This window comes from Ochotona princeps, chromosome 6 (genome assembly GCF_030435755.1).
Source record: "Ochotona princeps isolate mOchPri1 chromosome 6, mOchPri1.hap1, whole genome shotgun sequence".
NCBI lineage: Eukaryota > Metazoa > Chordata > Mammalia > Lagomorpha > Ochotonidae > Ochotona > Ochotona princeps.
The window spans coordinates 2,630,891-2,655,511 of NC_080837.1; the positions used below are offsets into that span (position 1 = coordinate 2,630,891).

A 24,621-nucleotide genomic window follows, 5' to 3' on the forward strand; every position below is an offset into this window, starting at 1 on the left:
AAAATATAACAGGTAACTTATAGACAGCGGAATCGAATCTGCATTAGACATTAGCAAAACTATAAAAACATACAGTGGGAATCAGGAGTGATCCTGACAGCTGTTTAAAAGGAGGTCATATGCACGGGGCAGGTGGAGACCCCAGAGTGGAGCAGGAGGACAGGAGGAGGCTTGTATCCCAACCCTGGAGACTCCCAGATCCTTACCTAGGACTATCAGCATGGGCACCAAAAGCTATATCCCAACTGCCAAGGAGACTCCTGGGAAATGGAATGCCCTCATAGGCCAAGAACTATGAGGTCATCCACTTCCTTTCAGAACTCCCACACGGGATGGAAGCAGCCCAGATCCTTCCTCACAGATCCATCTAAAAGACAGCCAGGAGCCCTGAGCGGTCCTCAGAAACAGAATAGTAAACCTCCTTTGGGACTCAGGAGGGGAAGCTTTCTGTGGTCCTTACTTAGTTTTAACTTTTGATCCCCACCCTCTCTTGTAATGACCATCAGAGTCGCTCCGGAGGCCTCCTCCCCCTGAAAAAAAATTAGATTAGATAGAGACCAATAAGCAAAGCTTAGAACAAACAGGAAACATTCAGCTTGGATTCACATATACCTTACTAGGTAGGACACAAAGATTAGTTACTCCTCACCAAGGTACTGAAGATTTCTCTGCACACCCCTCCTAAAACTGTTCTGCGCCCCAATCATTAACATACGCCTTGTTAGAGTTATAAGCCTGTCTGGACTATCCTAAATTCGCCAAGTTCAGTAAAAATCATGCTTCAATACTATAAACTGCTAAATACAAAAATTAAAATAGACACGAGACAGCTGAATAATACCGTATAACTATTTTAAGGTGTAGAGCAGCCAGTTGTGTATAAACTAAACTTGAAATGTCAATGAAGCAGTCACAGGATGAGGTTAAAAACTTGCATTTTCTATCGTGCCGGGAGTGGCGAAACTGGCAGTGATTCATAACTGGTGAACTATCAAAACCACTTGAGCAAGTATCTCAGAGCATACCCCACATCCAAGACCTGGGGTGGGTGGGAAACTGGGTGGGGCTTCTCCCTCAATATCCCCCTCTACCTCAGATACAAGAAGGAAACAATATGGACATAATAGTCTTACCCACTTCCCTATAGCCTCTGAACCTTTTTACTGTAATTAAATATGTAAAGATTGTCAAAAATATAATGCATATATATATATACGAGAACTTGCATTTTCTAACATATTAGTCACTCACTACCATACCAATTAACTCCATAATGTTGTAAATTGTTGTTGATGTTGTGAGTTTTCATTGGAGGGGATGATATTCTGCCAGCTCTATTTTCAGACCAGGGAAAGTCTCCCAATGAAACTGTTGAACTTGTCTAGACAATAAGATGTTGGACTCTATGCATGGTACATGCTCACAATGAGGGAATCATGACTGGATATGAATTGTACTATTGCAACAATGTGGAGGAATCCAACATGAGGAGAGGGTATGGGGAGGGGTTGGGAGAATCCCAGAACCTATGAAACTGTGTCACAAAATTAAATAAAAAGAAAAAAAAGAAAATAATACTGACTTTGGCATTCTACGGGTCAAAATAGATCCATGTGGCACCCAGCTCTAACAGCCAACAGGTTCCTGCAAGATTACCAGCAACAACAACCTAGCTATATAGGACATCTGGTGTTTCCCCAGTCTTGGGACCTGCTCCAACCAGAAATGGGAGAAAGGTTGTATGGACAATGATACAGCCTCAGCACAGGATCACAGGAGGTGGAGACTGGTGAGCCAGGAGCTAGGGCTAAGGAGACCATGGTGGAAATCTAACATAAAATCCCAGACCTGGAACTCGCTGGAGGGAGTGGCCTAAGTGACTGCAAATAAAGAGCTGTGTACCAACTGCAATAAATAAAATCGAACTGTATACCTGTGGGTGACAGAACTTAAAAACCTGTCCCAAGGAGAAGAATCTGATAACTAGAAGTATAATAACCAAGAGCAAAAGAAGAGACAAAGGCACAATGAATATTACTGAAGACTCCCCTCCAAAGGAGCAAAACCCTTTGCCAATCTCAGAATTAACTGAGGAAGACAATCGAGAAACTGGGGATACAAGATTCAAAACACTTGTTATAAAACTTCTTGTCAACAATGAAAAGCACGTAAAGCAGACATTCAAGGAATTTATGGAATATGTCACACAGGAAATGAATCAAATGAAAGCTGATATATCAGAAATGAAGAATACGGTGGAGCAATTAAAAGTACAGTGGAGAGTCTCCAAAATAGAATGAAGAAGGCAGAAGAAAGAATTTCAAAATTAGAAGATATTTTCTGTCACCAGGGGGAAAAAAACAAAAAGCTGGAAGCAGAGCTGGATCAGGCTAAAAAAAAAAGTATTCAAGAATTAAGAGACACTATTAAAAGGCCAAATATAAGAGTTATGGGAGCTCCAGAAGGTGCAGAAAGAGAAGTTGGGTTTACAATTGTATTTAATGAAATAAGGGAATTTTTCCTAATCTAGAGAAAGAATTGTGAAACAACATCCAGGAGGGGCACAGAACTCCCAACATGCTTGACCAAAAGCAATCTTCACCAAAACACTTGATAATCAAGCTTTCTTCAATCAAACACAAGGAAAAGATCCTTAAATATGCACATGAAAAAATCAATTGAGTGGTGGGTCCCAGGAAGGGGTGTCCTGCTCGGATCCCAACTCCAGCCACCATGTGCATGTGGTGAGCTGTCCCCAGGCCTGCCTGGAATCGGGGGCTGCTTCCTTTCGGGGTGAGTACACCGAGGGGGCAAGTCTCTGTAACTGGGTAGGTCTGGGGCCCACTCACCACCCTCATTGGGCGGTGAATGGGATTGGGGAAGGGCACGACCTTGGGCCTGGGGATTTAAACTTCCAGCAGCCAGGAGGCTGTTGGTGGGCCCCAGGAAGGGCTGTCCTGCTCGGATCCCGACTCCAGCCACCATGTGCACGTGGTGAGCTGTCCCCAGGCCAGTGCGCCATATGGCGCCAGGCTCTGCCTGCTGGCTACCCTACTGGGGAGCTCTGGGGTATTGCTTCTCTGAATCGCTGCTTAGGTAGCTCCAGGTTGATCCCACTGTGCTTCTGGGATCTGAGTCAATCCTAAACATTCCCAATATCAGTAATTCTTCCTTTGAACAGGATGTACTGGGCAGGACTGAGCAAACCTTAGCCTACACACGAAACTAGAAGCCAGGATGGAGCACAGGTCATGCTGAGCTAGACTCTTGCACCTAATGGTCTACGTGAGTCAAGTACACTAAGCCACAGTGTCTAAGGCAGAGGCCAGGACAAGTGAGGGACTGAGACAAGCTGAGTCAGAGCAGCCACCGGCATGCGCGGGATCTATGGCTGGGAACAGGCCCAGCTGGGGAGCTAAGGGGACACCCTAACTGGGTTGAGGTTCCCACCAAGGGGCACGTGTGCTGGCATGGGGGCTGCGTTCTAACTAGGAAATAGTTGCAGTCTCCCGTGGCACTAGTGTGGACTGGGATTGGATGCACCAGGCCAGCCCAGACCCCAACACCGTCTGGTGTTCTGGAGAACCAGGATGGATGTGGGACTGACTAGGCTAGGTCTCAACCCCCTACTGAGCCATGTGTGAGCTCTATGTGGGTATGGACGAGCCATGGCTGGGCTGAAACATCCAACAGCAAGAACCAGAATGGGTTGAAAGCCAGCCAAGAAAAGCCACTATTCCTGCTAGGACAGGAGGTAAACTGAGTAGGGCTGGCTCATGGACCCCCTGGTATGCGCAAAATCTTGCATTGGGAGAGGTTCTGATGGAGGAGCCTGGGCAGCTTCTCTGGCAGGACACAATCCCTGCAAGTAAGCACAAGAAGCATGATAGGAAACTGCCCAGAATAGGCCATGGAAAGTTTCCCACTGGCATACATTTGGCATGGGTTAGGGGCAGACCAGGCTGAATCAGTACATGTCATCCATCCACTGGCATATCCGGACACCAGAACAGAGTGTGGGTCGAGCCAGCTTTGGTCGCGACAAAACCCAGAGCACAATATGGAATGCCAGGGTGAGGTTGTGCCTGTACTGGATGTGACTGCAGCACCCAATCAGCACGTATGAGAACCAGGAACGGAGGGGGCAGAGCCAGCAGGGGGATTAAGGGGCTGGTCCCCTCGCCGGACAGCTACCCCCACTGGAGAGCGTGGGCTGGGATGGAGACAGACCAGACTAAGCAGGGCTACAACACCTGTGCGCTGCATGTGGACTAGATCAGGGAAAAGCCAGGCTGGGCTGATTATTCCTGCCGGTGCAAGCATAAATTAGAGTGGGTGAGGGTTGTTTGGGCTTAGCCACAGCATCAGATGGCAGAAGCTGGCACAGGGGGCTAATTCTGTCAAGTCAAACCACAGAACCACCCGAAGAGTGCATAAACCGGGATTGAGAGAGGCCTGGGAGGGAAACAGTGGGCTCCCCCCTCTTAGGTTACTACTCCCACGGGAGTGCATGAAAACTAGGATGGGGGCTGGGGTGGCTAGACAGAGAGGCACTCAACAACATCCGTGAGGGCTGGATAGTTGAGCTGGTTAGATGGAACTAAGCTTTAATACCCATTTACAAGTACGAGAGCCAAAGGGGATGTGGGACAGACTGGACTAGTCTGCTACACATACTAGCAAACCAGGGTAGGGGGCGGGCCTGGTGGGGGTTATTGTGGGTCGCTCCGAGTAGGCTGCAGCTCCCACTAGTTGATGTGAGGGCCAAGTACATGCTGGGCAAAACCAGGCTGGACTGCAACACCCATTGTTTCCAGTGGAAGTCGGGGCTGAAACCAGAACCAACCCTTGCAACCACCAGCTGACCGTGGAGATGGACTGTGCTGGGCCCTGTTGCTTGCTAGAACATACAAGAATTTGGTCTGGAAATACCTCAAAGTTTCTGTGGGGATCTCCCCAATCGAATTGTTGGACTCAGAACCCTAGCCAAGAAAAGACAGAAGAAAGAACAAGTCAATCAACCACCTCAGCTATATGTTGGCAGCGAAAGACTGGGCAAATGAAGACTCTATCAATCAGTGGATTCTTCAACGACCTCACCAAGCTAGCAGTGGCGAAAATGGCAGTGATTCGTACCTGGTGAACTATTAAAACCACCTGAGCAAGGATCTCAGAGCATGCCCCACATCCGGGACTTGGGGAGGGTGGGAAACTGGGTGGGGCTTCTCCCTCAATATCCCCCTCTACCTCAGATACAAGAAGGAAACAATATGGACATAATAGTCTTACCCACTTCCCTATAGCCCCTGAACCTTTTTACCGTAATTAACTATGTAAAGATTGTCAACAATATAATTAAAAAATAATAATAAATAAAATAAATTTTAAAAAAATCAATTGACACATAGAGGAATGGCAATCAGATTCACAGCCGACCTCTCACAGGTAAAACTCTATAGACTAGAAGGGAATGGAGTGACATATTCCAGATTATAAAAGCAAAAAAAACGGTTGGTCCAGAATAATGTTCCTCAGCAAAGTTTTCCTTTGCCTTTGAAAATGAAATAAAATTCTTCCACAGTAAAGAAAAATTCAAAGAATTTCCCTCTTCCAAACCTGCCCTACAAATGATACATAAAGATGTTCTCTTGGCAAAGAACAGGAATAGCACCACCAATAACAAAGGCAAATGTGAAAAGCATCCCAGTAAAACAACAACAGAAAATTAAATCAATGAACAACACATTGCTGAATGACAAGATCAAGTTACCACCTATTTATATTAACCCTGAATGTAAATGGTTTAACCTCATCCATCAAATGTCATAGATTAGTAGACTGGGTTAAACAAAAAAAAGCCCAGTTATTTTTTGCCTACAGGAGACATACCTCACCAACAAAGATCAGCGGAAATTATCTCTCAAGGATTTTGATATTTTTGTTTTTAGTTTCATTTCTTCAAAACGCTTTTTTTCTCATTAAATTTTTCACTGACTCATAGATCATACAGTAGCATCATTTTCTTCAAGGTTCTTATTTTCTTTTTTATTTATCCAGCAACATATTTATTATAACATACAATTTATAATAATTTATAACAACATAGTCATTCAGCAGCATGTTATTTACCTACATGGCATTGTAAATTTCTATTTTGCTTCCTGTTGTTGATTTTGTATTGTGGCTTTTCATTTAAGGGGATGTATAGTAACTGTGTAATGAAGACTTTCATATCCAGATGTGAGGATACAATGTAGTATGCATCTCTACTTCCAGATCAAAGATGGACTCCAAATGAAAGTGTTAAATATAAATTGACAATAGGATACTGGACTCTCGGCATTGTCCATGCCCACAATGTTGGACTTACGATTATTTATGAAGAACCATACTATTGTAATATTACATGGGAACTCAGTTAGTTGCAGGGAGGGATTTTGGGAAGGGGGTAAGGGAAATCCCAGGTCTTATGGAACTGTTCCATAAAATGATAGTAATAAACATTGAAAAATAATAAGGATTCTTTTCTTTATATTATTGATACAATTTTATTGTGTACACTAGCATTAAATTGGCATGTTTCAAATTTCTTCTGGTAATTAAAAAGGTTTGTAACATCATTCTGTTGTTTTGTTGATAGTTCAGTGCGACTTCCATTTGTTTTGGGGCAAGTACTCCTACACAAGGCATAACAAAACATCCTATGGCAGTTAAGATGCCCAACACAATAAGAGAGGTTAGAACCTAGGCTGTCATTACAGTCCATTTTCCTAATCAGCCATCTCTTAAAGGGATCATTAATTGCTGAATTTTGAGCTAACTTCTTAGATGGGACTGTAAGATTTCTTCATGTTCTAGAAATTGATCCCTCAAGTGAAGTTAGGAATAACAGTACCACATTGTCCTCCCAACTTTACATAGCCACTACTGTCCTCTGCCACAATATATCTTTTTAAAGACATTTATTTTTATTGGAAAGGCAAATATACAGAGAGGAGGAGAGACAGAGAGGAAGATCTTCCGTCCGATGGTTCACTCCCCAAGTGGCCGCAATGGCCACAGCTGAGCCAATCTGAAGCCAGGAGCCAGAAACCTCTTCCAGGTCTCCCACACGGGTGCAGGGTCCCAAGGATTTAGGCCGTCCTCGACCGTTTTCCCAGGCCACAGGCAGGGAGCTGGATGGGAAGTGGAGCTGCCGGGATTAGAACTGGCGCCCATATGGGATCCTAGCACTTGCAAGGCGAGGACTTTAACCGCTATGCTATCAGGCCGGGTCTTGTCACAGTATTTCTAAGACCATCCTATTTTCTCAAGTCATCCTGGGAGTGGCACTGAGTTGCCTGGTCAATCTCTTGAGGGCCTCAAAGGTAATAATTAATACATCTCCACTGATTACAGTAAATACAATTAATCCAACCAATATTTTTTTGAAAACAACAGATTTCTTTTTATTTGAAAGTCAGGTTTGGGACTAGCAAAATGGTTCAATTGGCTAATCCTCCACCCACAGGCACTGGGATCCATATGGGTGAGGGCTGCTTCACTTCCCATCGAGCTCCCTTTTTGTGGGATGAGAAAGCAACACCTTGGGAGACCTGGAGGAAGCCTCTGGCTTCAGATCAGCTTAGCTCCAGCCACTATAATAATTTAGGGAATAAAAAAGCAGATAGAACATCTGTCTTTCCTTCTCTCCGTACATAATGCCTTTCCAATAAAAATAGATCTTTAGAAAAAAAAAGCCCAGATTTACAGAAAGAAGGGACAGAGCAGATCTTCTACCTTCCAGTTTTCACTCGCTCCCCAATGGCCACAATGGGTAAAATGGAGCTCATCTGAAGGGGGGAGCGAGGAGCTTCTTCCAGGTCTCCCAGGTGGGTACAGGTACTCATGGACTTGGGTCACCCCTCTCCCCAATGCTTTTCCAGACTGTAAACAGAGAGCTGGACTGGAAGTAAAGCAGGCAGGACATGAACCAGTACCCATAAGGGATGCTGGTTGCACAGGGAGGAAGATTAGTGAGCTAAACCATGGCTGGTTTCTCCATACAATATTTCTATGAGCAGCTGACCACCACAAGAGAGCAGACTCCAATTTAGCCACTACTGGTTCTGATTTTGAATCCAGTAGGGACTCCTCTGGGGACTTCTGTTAGCTCCTGGTACTGCTGACCTCTACGATCAACAGTGGTTAGTACTGGTACAGGACAGGTTCTGAAATGCAGAGGTGAAAGAGACAGAAAATTGCACCAGGAAACATGTCCCTGTCCAAAGTCATGGCAACCAATCATGGAGTTTTCCTCCCCCTAAACCCACCAGACATCAGCCGCTGAGCTGTCGCTATAGATTCACCACAGTTTTAGGACCCAGCTACAGATTGAGAGTTCTCCCACAGGTTAGAATTCCACCCTGTCTTTCTAAGGAGACAGGAAGAGTACTTCACAGGGCCCATGGAAAAAGAAGAAACAACTGCTTGGCAATGGGACTACTGAAGAGCATGGAACAGCAATGACAAGCTCTTGTGGGTCTCATTTCCCCATGTGTCCTTGTCATGGCACACAGCCAGCATCCAACTCATTCTAGGCAGTGTCAGAGTCCACCCAGATGATAGGGAACCACATGTGCCCATGGACACCCCGCTGCACAAAGGTAACAACTGCTAACAGCTGGTGCTGAAAATTCTATCCACTGAGCCCAGGTCTTGCTTCTTCATATCCCTTCCATTTCTAGGGTTTCTCTTAAGCCAGGGTGTTTGTGACTATTTTTATATTTTTGCAAATTTTATCGACATAATATCCACTACAGAGACCATCGAATTTTGCAACTTCATTGGTGGAGACTGAATACAATTAGAAGGCTCAGTGCAAGAAACCTATTCATCTGGTCTTGAATGTATGACAAGAAAATTCCCTCTAAACACAGAAAACACTATAAGGGTGAACATCTGCTCCCCACCCCAAGGCTAGGATCAGGGCTGTTACTACCCACAAAGACGGAACAACGGGGCAGTAAGTCACTATGTCACCCACATTTAGGTCTCATAAGTACTTAGTCTTTCACAGTCACTTTTAGAGGGTTGTCAGCTGGTTGTTCGTCTCCCTCTTCCTCTGGAGCCCCAGTTCCCAGTTCTTGCCCTTTCTGTCACTTTTTAGGGCTGACACAGTGGTCATGAGCTCTTGGCAAGGACTCTCCCAGCATGGCTACTTTCCAGGGCTTGACCAGCATCAGGTCACTGAGCTGGAAATGAGCAGCTATGAGCCCACTATAAAGCAGGCACACAACCAGATTATTATTTTTTTTTATGAAGTTCATCTTTGATTTTTGCAGCAGGGAGATCTGCAGACCTGCCTCAGTCAGGGGTCCCTATGATCATTCATAAGGAGACAATCCCAAACTCTCCATGGAGAGCTTCTCATTCTAAAAACAGCCATCAGGAGACACTCTATCCACAGTACCTAGTTTTCCAAGATCAGCTTGGTGATATTTCTTTATAAGAGTCTGGGTCATTTTTTCCACCCTTTCTGTAGAAGCGGGTAACAGGGGCATGACAGTTCCAAAAAGCCCTTCATCACCACTTTAACACTGTCGATATAAAATGACTCCCAGTATCTGAATTAGTATTTTTCACAAGATCAACCAAGATACAATTATTTTAATAACACTTAAAATTATTTAATTTGAAGGCAGAGTTAGAGAGAGAGAGCTAGAGAGACAGAAGGAGACGGGGGAGACAGAGAAGGAGAAGGAGAGAGAAATCTTCCATTTGCTGGTTCATTCCCCAAATGGCCAAACTGGCATTTCTGGCAGAGGTTGTCCTAAGAGGAAAAGAGTTCACCTTCTACCAGGCCAGAGAGACAAGTCATAATAACCACCAGACACTTTAGCCTCTCTGTTTAAGGCATTTTGGTGATGTCTACATGAACACTTTGAAATGATAACCCAGGAAGTCTTCCTCCTGGAGTTTATATTCTAATTATTTTTTAATTTCTTTGGCAAGAACCTCTGAATATTTAGTTAAGGATGAATTTCCACTTATCCACAGTCTTTAATTTTTAAAAAAGATTTATTTATTTTTATTTGTAAGGTAGATTTTTACAGAGAGAGTAGCCTTCCATCTGCTGGTTTACAGCTCAATGGCCACAACGGAGCTGAGCCAATCCAAAGCTGAGAGCCGGGAGCTTCTTTCCAGATCTCCTACATGGGTCCAGGGACACAAACACTTGGGCCATCCTCCTCTGCTTCCCCAGTTATAAGCAGGGAGCTGGATCACAAGTGGAGCACCTGGGACACAAACTGGCACCCATGTGGGATACCAGCATTGCAAGTGGAATATTTACCTGTTATGCCGCCATGCCAGCTCAGTCCACAGCTTCATGTATAGCATCCTGCATAACGTGGGGACCCCAGTGGCTACTTCTATACAATATAGGCATTAACTCTCTCTTCAGGGGATATGGTCTATTTCTCTTTGCTGTTGAAGTTCAGTTTTTGGAGATAATCCTGCCTCCTCTGCTTTGCTCTTTGGCCCACGTGTTTGTTTCTAAGGAACTTCATTAGGACCCTCAGTTGTTCATTACCTGTGATGAGCCCCAGTTCTAACTGAAGGATTACATGTTTGCCTAGAAGGTTGGGTCCCACGGCTGGACTTACAAAAGGATACTTTAATTGGTCCCAACTCTAACAACTTTTGCCTTTTCAGAGGCTGGAAACTGAAATCCATCCTCCTTTGCTCCAGACACTGTCCATTTTTCTTTCGGCAACTTTGTGCCTTTTGTTTGACAAGCAAGGCAGGGTCCAGGCTACTTTGAAATGCAGCAGGAAGCTTAAATCTTCCCTTTCAGGTCCCACTTCTAAACATACATCAAAATGAAATCCCTGACCCCTAGTTTTTACTGAGAAACCTGAGGGATTTATCTTTCTTTTTCCAGCTCAGGACACCGTGGTCTGAAATGTTGGGGCCCTCCTCAGTGGTAATCTCCAGCAGCTCTAGGTGTGCACTCCCCAGTCAGGAGCTACTCCTTCCCTCTCAGGCTTCTGGACCCCGGGGAGACCTCACGTCCCTCCAAGGGGCACCTTTCTCCTAGCTTTGCGTTCATTGTGGCTTCTGCTGTGCCTATCAGTTTTGTCTTTTTTTTTTCTCCTCCTTCCTTTGAAAAATAGACTTCTTTCAGTTTCTCCTGATTTTTATCTCCAGTTGATTTCCCATCCTATTTGTCTAATTTTTGCAGTATTTGAATCTTGCAGTGATATCAACCCAGCTTTTAGTTACAACATTAATACCCAGCTCCACTGGTGTGCATATCTGACACACCCCCCTCCACACTGTTTGGATGTCTGACACACCAGCTCCCCTGACACAGCCAGTTCCCCTGCTGTGGACGTCTGACACACCAGCTCCCGACACACCCAGCTCTCCTGACACACGCAGCTCTCCTGACACACCCAGCTCTCCTGGTGTGGAGGTCTGACACACCCAGTTCCCCTGACACACCCAGCTCTCCTGACACACCCAGCTCTCCTGGCGTGGAGGTCTGACTCACCAGCTCGCCTGACTCACCAGCTCCCCTGACACACCCAGCTCTCCTGGTGTGGAGGTCTGACTCACCAGCTCCCCTGACACACCCAGTTCCCGTGCTGTGGAGGTCTGACTCACCAGCTCCCAACACACCCAGCTCTCCTGGTGTGGAGGTCTGACACACCCAGTTCCCCTGACACACCCAGCTCTCCTGACACACCCAGCTCTCCTGGTGTGGAGGTCTGACTCACCAGCTCCCGACACACCCAGCTCTCCTGCTGTGAATGTCTTGTGCACTGGTCCCATCACACTCAGCCTTTCCTTCAAAGGTATCTTACATGCCAAAATTGTTTCATTCTTGGCTATATTCCAGTCACATACATATCTCCCCCAAAGATGCTCCACCTCCAAGGTACTACCTATTCTTCCCTTAGCCCTTCTACAGAGTCCCTAGTAGCCACAGATTGGCTGATGTCATTCCCCCACATTGCTTTGTTTTGGCTTCAGTCACTTTCATGTTGTCTATAGTTTCTGTGGATGGATGGAACACCTGGGAAGAGTGGATCACCCAAAATCAGGTGGGCCATGTCTGCCCCTCTCCCCGACCTCCCGCTCCATATATGCCATCTGAGTCAGACCAACTGAGACCACCTACCCACCAAAGGATAGACTCTGAGAAGCAAGAGACACAGAAAGCGAGGCGTTTGTAGCTTTCTGGTTTTGCGTGACAGCATGTAGTAGAAGTCAGCCCCACCCTTAGAAATTGAGCTCCTGTTGTCCCACCATGCAAGGGTCCCCTCCCCAGGGGTGAACCAGCAGATGGCAGATCTTTCTGTCTCTCCTTTTCTCTGTATATCTACCTTTCCAATAAAAATAAATAAACCTTAAAAAAAAAGATATTCTAACCCCATCTGATTTATGGAAAGGGTATTCCAATCCTCATACCTCAGAAGCTTGGAACCCTGACAGTACCTATCTCATGGGAGATGACACGTGGTCCTTACAGGCCGGACACACTGAACCTGCCTTACACGCCAGACACACTGACCCTGCCTTACAGAATGGACACACTGACATTGCCTTACAGAGTGGACGCACTGACCCTGCCTTACAGAGTGGATACAGTGACCCTGCCTCACAGAGTAGACACACTGACCCTGCCTTACAAGCCGGACACACACTGACCTGCCTCACTAACATGGCACTCCGATCCCACCTGCCTCACGGAGGGGGGTACCTTCCAATGTAGGGAGCCTGGTATTAAACCCAGGCCTCTGTCTAGGAACACTGTAGATCCATTCTCTTTACTCTTCTTGAAAAAAAAAAAAGTCTTTTTCTGTTTCAACTGGCTGCCTCCTTGCCTTCTTAGCATCCTACAAATCCTAAACTTTCAGCAGTTAGCAGTTTTCAGTGTCCTTGTGGTGGCTCTGCTGGCAATGAGCATTCCAGCAGCCCTTGCATTTGTGCTCTATGCCCGGTTTGTCCAGTCTGAGGTAGGCTAATCAGGCTTAAGTGGCCTCACAGGGGCTGACACCTGCTCCTAGCATCCCACTGTGCTCCAGCATTGAGAATGCAAAGTCCTCCCATTCACACAAGAGATGTAGAACAGTCACTTTTGGGCTTCAATACCATAATTTATTTCCCTAAATAATATACATCGTGAAAGAAGACTTGTAGAATCAAGTCTAACACTGTAACTTTGTGAAGAATAATGAATGTGACTGGCATTATGGTATAGCAGGAAATGTTACTACATGCAATGCCGGCATCCAATCTAGGTATCTGTTCAAGTCTTGTCTGCTTCACATAGGTTCAGCTCCCTGTTAATTGGAAAAGCAGCGGAAGATGGCCCAAGGGTCCCTGTTCCCTTGTGGAAGACAAAGGATACACAGCTCTGGCCCAGATAGGCTACTGCAGTCCTCTGGGGGAGTGAACCAGAGGATGAAAAATCTACTCTCTCCAGTGGTATTCCAACAGTCACTGTAACTTTCAAATAACTGGATACATTTAACAAATACTATAATTCTGTACTTTTTCTTTTAAAAAATATGGCATCCCTGATCCCCACTTCCCTCACAGAAGAGCATTCTAACCCCACCTCCCTCACAGACAGACGCCCTAATTTGTGCTCCTTCACAGATGGGCACCTGACTCCCCCTTCCTCACAGATGGACACCCTGACTCCCCCTCTCTCAAATTGGTACCCTGACTCCCTCTCCCTCATAGATGGACTCCATAACTCGCCCTCCTTCACAGATGGGTACCCTGTCTCCCCCGCTCCCTCACATTCACAGATGGGCACCCTGACTGCTCCCTCTCACATATGAGCACCCTAACTCCCCCCCCACAGACAAGCTCCCTAACTCCGCCTCCTTCACAGATGGGCACCCTGACCCCCTCCCTCACAGATGGGCATTCACACTCCGCCTGTCTTGGGTGAGAAAACCAGCCTTGAGAAGGGAAATGTTCTATGGTGAGAACAGAGGTCTAGAACTCACTGGGGGTTTTCCAGCATGGCAAGAGCAACATTCACGTGTGGGGGTGGAGGGAGCGTTTCAAACATTTATCTGAAAACTGAATAAAAGGTTGAGTTTATAATGGGTCAAAACAATTTCCAACTTCATGTATAGGTTTTTTATAAAGTGCATTTTTCCTATATTCTGAAAATAAAAAGCAACAAAGTAAATTTTAACTCTAGTTCCTTAAGAAGCAGACAGAGAAGCACAGATGTGTAGAGAGCCCTCCGTGGGTGACCCTGCAGGCCTGCCCCGGCAGCCAGGAGCTGGGGACACACCCACCTGAGGGACAGGAATCAACCACCACTGCCCCAGGGGCTCCGTGTGACCAGCGACTGGGGCGCACAGCCAGCACCTGGCTGGCAGCTATTCCGAAAGCTGATCCATGGATCCGAAAGGCCGAGTGAGTGCCGGGGGAGGCAGAGCTCTCCCACACTGGGTCCCCCTGCAGCTGCAACAGCCCCACACAAGCTGGACTCCCTCCAGCCTACCAGTTGCATGGCAGGGACCTGGGTCCTGGGCCACCTGCTGCTGCCTGCCCAGGCACAGGGCAGGAAACTGGTGTGATATGGTCCAGGCAAACAGTTAGTTTAGGGTCACAGTCTGGAAGTCACACTCCCCCCCACCGCCTGTGTAATAGTTCTCACCCACTCACGTGCGCCCATCATTACCTGGGACTTGAAGGGGGGTTGCACTGTGATTGGACACGGCCCTCAAGCCCTATAAAAGCTCCAGTGAAGAGGGGTTTGGCCTTTTGGCCCTTTGGGGCGCTTTTGGCCATTGGGCTCTTCCGGTCCTTTAGGGCCTTCTGGGCCTTCTGCTTTTGGCTGCTTTGGGCCCAGCTTCATCCACTGGGCTTTTCTTTTTCATTCTATCCTGTGGGCAGACTCAGAAAAATGTAGCAATTTCTTTTCCCTCAGGACTCAATGTACCAATCTCTGGCTTACCCCTTTTTACTTTGCGTAAACATGGTTAGTTTCTGCATCTCACCTGCTGAATAAACTTTACCACTTGTTTATGGCGTGTCGGTGCCTGTGCTGGAAACGCTAACAAAACCTGAACCGCACAGGGTGGCCGCGGGTCTGTGAGGGCTTGGCCTGCCCGCCTGCGCGGACGCTGGCTCCCACACGGTCTCCTGGGCCCTGGGCTCCCCGGCCGGAACTCACACTCAGCCTCACTTCCCACAAATGTCTGCCGCCCATCGAGCGACCCCAGGGAGCGGCCGCGGGGCTGGACTCACGTGGGCGCCATGTCCGGCTCCTGGGCTGGAGGCAGGGCAGCAGGGTGGGCCGGGAGAAGCGGACGGAGAGGTCCTGTGTGGTCCCGTGTGGTCCATCCCGGGGCTCCGGCCTCCTCGCGTCGCCTCGGGCCTCCTCGCGTCGCCTCGGGCCTCCTCGCGTCGCCTCGGGCCTCCTCGCGTCGCCTCGGGCCTCCTCGCGTCGCCTCGGGCCTCCTCGGGCCTCCTCGGGCCTCCTCGGGCCTCCTCGGGCCTCCTCGGGCCTCCTCGGGCCTCCTCGGGCCTTAGGCGCCTGCCAGGAGCCCGCGCTTCCTTGGGACCAGGCCTGGGCTCCACCGAGCACCGGCCCGGCCCCGCCGGTCCCAGTCCCTGTGGGCGGCCGCGAGTCCAGAGTCAAACCCGCCAATACCTGAGCTCGGGACGCAGGTTCCGCCCTGTAGCTGCCGCCCAAGAACCGGTAGCGGAATTGAGTGGGGCCAATCAGTTGTCACGAAACAAACTGCGACTTCAGTGTGACCAATCAGATTCTACGACACTGCCACGGGGTGGCACGTGCGCTGGGAGCCTGAGCATGCGCCTCCCGCCTCTCCTCAGGGACGGCGAGCTCCCTGAGGCAGGCGACGTTCATTCAAGTATTTTTCTTAAAAATTAGCAGAAATGAGACATGTATAACAAACAAAAAAGCTTACTCTTTGGTCATGGAGAAAAAGAAAATTAAAAAAAAAAGCACCTAGCCAGAAATCACTGAAGAACAGATGTATTTTGTTTCAATAATTTACTTAATAGTCTGCATGTGATAGCTTTGTGATTGAAGTCAAGCCATCCCCACAGTTCTGAGGCCGAACCCTGAAACTTAGTATGCTGCAAACATTTCCTATAACCAGAAAAAGCTTGAAATATTATTTTAAAGTGTTTATTTTTGCTTATTGGAAAGGCAGAGTGATTGGAGGGGAAGGTTGTGTGAAAGAAAAAAAAGAAGAGGTGGGGAGAGAGAGGAGTATCTTCCATTCATTGGTTTGTCTCCAAATGTCAACAATAGCCAGGGCTGGGCCAGGCCAAACCCGGGAGCCAGCAGCTCCATCCAGATCTGTGTGAGCCATCACCTGTTGCCTTTCAAGGTATATTAGTAGGGAGCTGGATCAGAAAGAGGCAGGATTCAACCACAAGCTCTTGGATATGGGCCTGCTGTACCACAAAGCCTGCCCTCTGACTCCATGTGGAGCCAGTGAAGCCACAAAGACCTACATACCTTCTCCTTTCCATAATATTGAACGTTGATACTGTGTTCATGTTTGCCATTTTAAATACCACCCAACCTACACCACTGTGCTTAAGCAGGTGTTTGAATTTCTAACAATTACGGAATTACTGGATCGAGAGGTATGGATGTTTCAAAGGCTCTTGGCACTAGTTGCCATATTGTTTTCTAAAATGGTTTGTAAGAGAGAGAAGGAGAAATGGCAATTCCATACATTAGTTCACTCCCCAAATGGCTGCAGCAGCTGGTTCTGGATCCAGCTGAATCAGCCTAGACCTTCATCCAGGTTGGTCTCCTACAAAGGTCGCAGGGGCTCAAGATGGCCATCTTCTGCTGCTTTCTCAGACAGCTTGGCAGGATGCTGGATCAGAAGAGGAGCAATGGGATTTAAACCGGTGCTATAATATAAGATGCTGGTATCACAAGTGGTGGCTTAACCTGCTGTGGTATAGCATCAGGGCCAGATCAGCTTATCTTATTTTTTTTTTTTAAGATTTCTTTAATTTTATTGCAAAGTCTCCATACTAGGGCCAACAAGAAAGCCAGAACATCCATACAGGCCAACCAACATCATCTTCTCCATTGGATAGAACTGATATGATCTAGGCAGGCAGCTAGTTCAGGGTCCCAAGTTCAGAAGCCATACTTCCTCTGCCTGTGCCATAGCTTAGCTTTTGCCCACGTGTGTGTCAAAGGATGCACACCATCATTTCCACTCCCCTCTCAAGCCCCTTTGAAAGCCTGTGCAGGGGAGGGGCTCACTGTCTAGGCCTCATGCCTTGTTGCATGTTTCGTCACTTGCACTTTGACTCCCCATGTCTCTTGTACTGTGGCTCTTGGCTTTTCACATAGCCATTGGTCTCTTGCTTCCCACAGATAGACTCTGAGGATAAAAGATAGCAATCTCGGGCCTGGCGCCGTGGCCTAGCAGCTTAGGTCCTTTCCTTGCAAATACTGGGATCCCTTATGGGTGCCGGTTCTAGTCCCGGCAGCTCCACTTTCGATCCAGCTCCCTGTTTGTGGCCTGGGAAAGCAGTCGAGGATGGCCCAAAACCTTGGGACTCTGCATCCGCATGGGAGACCTGGAAGAAGTTCCTGGCTCCTGGCTGCAGACTGGCGCAGAACTGGACCATTGCGGTCACTTGGGGAGTGAATCAGCAGATGGAAGATCTTCCTCTCTGTCTCTCCTCTCTGTATATCTGACTTTGCAATAAAAAATAAATAAATCCTTAAGAAAAAAAGTAGCAATCTCTCCATCACCCTTTTGCTTCCTATCTCACTCTCCTTGTACATGGCCCACATAAGTCTGTATTCTTCAACCTCTGAATAAACTTCACCACTTGCTTAAGCAATGTCAGTGTCTGAGCTTACAATGCCTTACATGTAATAGGCCAAACCTAGAAAATTAATAGTAGGCCCAAACTTAGGCCACACCAGAGCTAGAGCCCTTGGACAAAAATAACTTCAGGCTGTAGGAACCATGAGCTCAAAGCTGAGTATTGGCTACAAAGGACTGGAGGCAGGAAGTATATTTACATCTTTCTACTGATTCAGTGCCCCACCTCACAGTCCTGCTCTAGCCCCACAGCCACAGCAGGGCAACTCTGCTTGCTGCCACTCATGTTCTAGTCCCTTCCTCCCAGGGTCCCTCGATGGAGCCTCTGTGTGCTCCAAGAGTTCCCAGCAACAGGACTCATGCATCATCCGGTGGCTCTGCTTTACATCTATTACATGTGGAACTGTTTAGTTTGCTTCCGAGTGTGGATGACGTTCGTCCGTGGCTTATTCCAAGTCCTGGCAACGTCGCATCACAGATGGGTTCTACCTTGTTAGACTTCTAAATAGAAAATATACAGCAATATGTTTACATTTTCATGCTAATATTTTAATAATTTCTTAATTTTAATCTCAAAATTGGCATATGCTTAAAGCAGAAAATTTAGACACTCCAGGAAGGCAGGAAAGCAGGGCTGCTACCAAGCAGCGAGCATGGTGGCCTACCCGGCAGATGGACAATGCATGTGTCCTGGGGGACCTCCATGCAGGGCTAGCAGGGATCATGTTCAGCTCAGCAGATGTTAGGAGATAGCCACAGCTGAGGACCGGCAAGGACTTCCCAGCACCCGACAGTGTGGAGGCCCTGAGGTCTCAGTTTAACTCAAAGCAGCTGGGAGGAGAAAACAGCTGAATTAAGATGAAAGTCATAATCTGGCAGGGGGCACTTGGGAGGGAAATTAATTGCATTGGAACATGGAATCCAGCTGCATTTTCTTTCCAGCACTCTTGGCTTCTGAGCCCCAACTGCACATGCATCCCACTATCAGTAGAATGGGACCTGTTAACCAGTAGCTTAATTCAGCTGTGTCCTGAGACCTGAGAGAGCTTGAGGCACAGACTGAGGTCTTGGGGGTGAAGAACCCTGCAAATCACCAAGGACACAGAAGGTAACTTCACGGTTCACGCTGATCATAGCCTATGCTACAAAAAGTTGCTGCTCAAGGATATAGCTTGATCTGAAAGGATTTCCTCTTCCTTCCTCAGTTCTCCTCCTTGGAACCAGGAATTTAACCTCACAGAATACTGGGGGTGGGGTCACAACAATGGAGCAAACAGAAAGCCAGGTAGGGACACGATTCCTTCTAGGAATGTGCCAGGAGCAAAGGATTTGAGAGTCTGGAGTCCACAAGCCAGAATCAGCTCTGTTCTTCAAGGATCCCAGAGTGTCTGCCACAGGTACCCTCTCCTGGGGGCCATGCATCCTTGGCAGCATTTCAGGGGAACCCCAGCTAGGTCACTCAGCCATCAGGACAGGGCAGCTTCAGAGAGAGGCACTGGGGAGGCTCCGGGAGCCCTAGAGACCTGCAAAAGCAGGGCAGAGGTGCAGGATTCTGTCACTACCGTGACATCCACCACTACAGAAAACCTGACACACCACGGTGCTGGCATGGACGATGGCACATCCCCACAAGAGGACCACAATGCACCTGTTGGACATTGCATTGAATGTGTAAACTAAATATGAACATAGTATTAAGTTCTTGGAACATGTGTCATAAAAATTATGCATGGATTTCATCATTTTGCACTAATACCACTTATTCTTTTTTTTTAAAAAAGATTTATTCATTTTATTACAGCCAGATATACACAGAGGAGGAGAGACAGAGAGGAAGATCTTCCGTCCGATGATTCACTCCCCAAGTGAGCCGCAACGGGCCGATGCGCGCAGATCTGAAGCCGGGAACCTGGAACCTCTTCCGGGTCTCCCGCACGGGTGCAGTGTCCCAATGCATTGGGCCGTCCTCAACTGCTTTTCCAGGCCACAAGCAGGGAGCTGGATGGGAAGTGGAGGTGCCGGGATTCGAACCGGCGTCCATATGGGATCCTGGGGCTTTCAAGGTGAGGACTTTAGCCGCTAGGCCACGCCACCGGGCCCAATATCACTTATTCTTTAATTCTAATTCCATAAGCTACTTGAGGTACCCTCACACAAGTCAAGGTTTTTTTTTTAAAGCAATGTAGAAAATGATCTTATATTTAAGTTTAAAAACATGTTTGTTTATTTACATACACTTGAACAGCACAAATGGAATTTCTGACAGAACAGAAAACCTCCTTTTTCTGCATGTTTAAGATGATTGTAACAGATACATTGCTTTACTTTCTAAAAACTATAACCAGGCTACAGTGTTGTGACACAGTGTGTTAAGATGCTATCTGAAACACCAGCATCCCGTATGGATGCTAGCTTGAGTCCCTGCTATTCCACTTCTGATCCAGCTCCCTGCTAATACTCCTGGGAAAGCAGTTCATTGTTGGCTCAAGTCCTTGGGTCTTTGAACCCGCATAGCAGTACACTGATCTAATTCTATGTTCCAGGATTTAGCCTGGCTCTTCCCACCCTGTCCTTCCTCCCCGACCTCCAGACTTGCACCCCCACCTGCCATCTCCCTGTCTGCCAAGGCCTCTCCCTCTGCTTATACCTCTGCCTTGCTGTCTGCTCCATGGAGGATTCAGCGGGATTCCTCAGTGGTCCTGGAGGTTCAATGAGAGCCCTGTATGAAGTTCCTTATAAAATGGAATTAAAAGATGCAAATGCTTGTTTTGATGCAAAACTTTTTTTTTAAACCCATGCAGAGTGTTCTCATAACACATATTGTCCATGAGCTTTTTGAAGATGCTGTAGAGGTAGAGGCATGGATTCCAAAAATAGTTGGCACCAAAATAAGCTTCCCTTTGCACTCCATTCTGTGTGAATCTTGTGGAACGTCCTGTGTTCTTTCCTTACAATACTCTCCCAACCCCCCAGGATACGTACCCAGATGACCAACAAGTGGTCTCATGAACAACTAATAGGATTGTCTTCTTACTGTCACTGCCAGAAATGTTGTCCATTAAGCCTGGCCTCTCTCTGCTGCCCCCAAGTGGTGCTATGACCTCAATGCCTGTGACCTGTGCCACTTTTGGAATGGGAAAAGCCAGTAAACAAGAAGGAAGATCTGACAGCCATGGGACCTGAACACCACCAGGCAGGCCTTGACTCTGCAGAGATGGTCAAAGCCACAGGGGCGGAGACCTTGGAGCCAGTGTGAACTGTAAGCAGGGTGTGCCAACTGTCCCACCCAGTCCAGTCTTCCAAGGCTGGGCAGCCGCCAGGCACACAGGCCTGCTCTGCCTGTGCAGGAAGGCTCAGGGTCACCCCCATAGAGAGCATTTCCTGTACACTGTGAGGGACAGAAGCCAAACTCTTTTTTATAAAAGTATTTATTTATTTTTATTGGAAGGACAGATTTTACAGAGAGGAGGAGAGACAGAGAGGAAGATCTTCTATCTGCTGATTCACTCCCCAAGCAGTTGCAATGGCTGGAGCGGCGCTGATCCAAAGGCAGGAGCCTGGAGCCTCTTCTGATTCTCCCACACGGGTGCAGGGTCCCAAGACTTTGGGCCATCCTTGACTGCTTTCCCAGGCCACAAGCAGGGAGCTGGATGGGAAGTGGAGCAGCTGGGATACAAACCGGCGCCCATAAGGGATTCCGGCGTGTGCGAGGCGAGGACTTTAGCTGCTAGGCTATGGTGCTAGGCCCAGAAGTCAAACTGTTAGAGTGGAGGTCCTGGTTGCACAGCTGGTCCTCAGGCCATGTCTCCAACCCACACAGACAACCTCCCAGCTATTCAGCACCTGCAGAGGATGCTTCTTACTCCCTTAAAGCAATCAGGTCTGGTCTCTGCCACTCCTCAACATCCTGATTGCCACAGCTAAGTAGGCAGAGAACAGCAGGATATTGAGTGATTTTGAAGGAAAACCACTGGATGACGAGGTGTAACAGCTAGACTGCTCACACACATTTCTGGGCGTAGCGTGAAGTTGGGAAGGACATGACAAGGAAGGGGACGAAAACATAGGAAGAGTTATAAAGACTGCACCCAAAAGGGGCGCAGTGTGTGTTGCTCCAGAAGGTTCTCATGTTACCGTTGACAGTTCGTGCAAACCTGGCACCCGGAGCAGAGCTGGCACCCAGAGCAGAGCTGGAACCTGAGCCCAGGTCCTCTGACGAGGGATGCCGTATCTTCAATGGCATCTCAACCACTGCACCAAAGCAGCAGAGGCTCCGGGCTCCTGCCTTTGGATCGGCGTAGCTCCACCAAAGCCCGCCCTCCATATTTCTTTCAGAACTTGTATTAGTTTATTTTAAAAAGTCTTAACTCTTTGGGAAAATATTCTGATATATGATATTCTGGATATATAATCCATGTTATTCTTACAGAGCTATCTAGAAATCCCAACCACACTTACTAAAAATGGTGCTTTTTTTTTTCTTTACCACTATGTTGAGATGCACTAAATTTCCATTTGCAATTAAACTGGACTCTGTATTTCTAACCTGTTCCATTGTTAATCTTACTATACATGTGTCAAGAACATGTTTTTAAAATTAAATAATATGTTTAAACAATTAAGAAATTTCATTTGGGTCTTGGTCTTCTTCCTCCCCCAGTTTATGGTTTTTTTTTTTTTGCTTGTTTTCTTTTGCAAATAAACATTATGAATGTCTCAGCACTAGAAGAAAGCTGGGTGGTATTTCAGGAATACTCCATTAAAACTGTAAATTAATTTAAGAACACTAACATATTTTAAAAATATCTGTGATATTCTTATCCAAAGAAATGCTGTTTCTTTTTTTTTTTTCTCCATTTTTTGGGATCTGTTTTCCAAAATATTTTGTGATGTAGATTTTGGATATTTATTGCATGTATACCTAGGTATAGTGTCTTTCATGATACCTCCTCACTTGCTTGGTTTGTACTCGAAGAATGCTCTGGACTTTTGCTTGTTGATTTTATAATTTGCTGCTTTATAAAATTTTCTTCTCATCTAGAGTAGTTTTTTGCTGATTCCTTTGGGTTTTGGAGATAGAGTTTTATACTATCTTTGAATAGAATTAATTTACATTTTTTTTGCAGTGAAATTCATAAATGACATTGCTGTGTAGTCTTTAGTAACGTTACACCCGCTTCACAAACAGTAGTTGGAATTTTAAAAACATCATACTTTATACTCACCTGGCAGGGGAGACACCATGATCACGAAGGTGGTTTTCCCAGGGCGAGGCTCACCCACTGCACTCCGGGTGTGCTGACCCTGCGATTTCCCCAAATGTGGGAAACTCGACTGCATAGTTTGTGTTAGTGTGGAACTGCGTTCGTGCGCTACCTTGGGAAAAACAAACAAAAACCCCAAAACAACAACAACAACATACTCTGATTTCCAAAACATGGAAGGATTCCCAAGAGGCCCCTTTGCCCTGTTGGTGTCGTGGGCTGTACTCACTGCACTAGAGGGACCTCTTGGAGGGGGGCGAGCTTAGCTGTGTGTTTCCAGACCTGTGCCCATCTCATCTGATTCTTCACAAGTTTTTGAAACAAATTTAGGGTAAAGTAACTTGTGGTGATCTTAAGGCTTTCCCCTGATTTGCTGGTTATTTTTGTGCATTTTCATCTTGCTTTCCTTTTTTTTTTTTTTTTTTTTTCTTCATTAGTTTAACAAATTGTTGTGACATGCCGAGTTGGTTATTTTTAAAGTAGCTTTGGGTAAAACTTCATTGTACTACCCTTCCATTTCGAATTCATTAACTCCTTAAACTTTTATCTATCTTTAATCTTTTACTTTTCCTCCTTGTGATTTAACTATTTACTTGGATGGCAGACAGAGATCTTCCATCTGCCAATTCATTCCTCAAAGGTCCACAATAGCTAGGGCTGGGCCAGGCTGAAGTTGGGAGCCTCCAACTCATCCAGGTTTCCTGTGTGGGTGATGTGGACCCAAGCAGCTGAGTCATCACCTGTTGCTTCCCAGGGTGTGCAGCAGCAGGAAGCTGCAATTAAAAGCAGTTAGGACTTCAACCCAGGTACTGTAATATGGACTTCGGGAACCCTAGCCTGCCTCTTTACCACTGTGCCAAATACTCTCTATTTGTTTATTTACTTATTTATAAAAGATTTATTAATTTTTATTGCAAAGTCATATATATAGAGAAAGAGAGAGGAAGAGAGACAGAGAGGAAGATCTTCCATCTGATGGTTCACTCCCCAAGTGACCACAACGGCCAGAGCTGGACTGATCTGAAGCCAGGAGCCTAGAGCTCTTCCTGGTCTCCCACATGGGTGCAGGGTCCCAAGGCTTTGGGCCGTCCTCAACTGCTTTCCCAGGCCACAAGCAGGGAGCTGGATGGGAAGTGCAGCTGCAGAGACTAGAACCAGCACCCGTATGAGATCCTGGCACAATCAAGACAAGGACTTTAACTGCTAGGCTACTGTGCCAGGCCTAAATCTGTTTTTTGTTTGTTTTTAAAAAAGGAAAGATATAATAATGTTTGAAGGCAGTGTTGTGGCACAGCACTTTAAGTCACCATCACACAATACCTGTATCTCACGTGTGCCGGTTCAAATCCTGGCTACTTTGCTTCCAATCCAGCACCCTGTTAATGATGTCCCTGTGAAAGCAGCAGGACGTAGCCCAAGTACTTGAGCCCCTGCTACCCATGTGGTAGCTCCTGACAGAGTTCTAGGCTCTTGGCTTTAATCTGGTCCAGCCTTGAATG

The 24,621-nt window shown here is 46.8% G+C and overlaps 1 non-coding gene across 1 annotated transcript; it reads left to right on the forward strand.

Annotated features, from left to right (window-relative positions):
* Nucleotides 1-23,075: 23,075 nt before the first annotated feature.
* LOC118759384 (U1 spliceosomal RNA) lies at nucleotides 23,076-23,238 on the forward strand. The gene has a single exon (XR_004996174.1). It is a non-coding gene; the product is annotated as a U1 spliceosomal RNA (small nuclear RNA).
* Nucleotides 23,239-24,621: the final 1,383 nt, after the last annotated feature.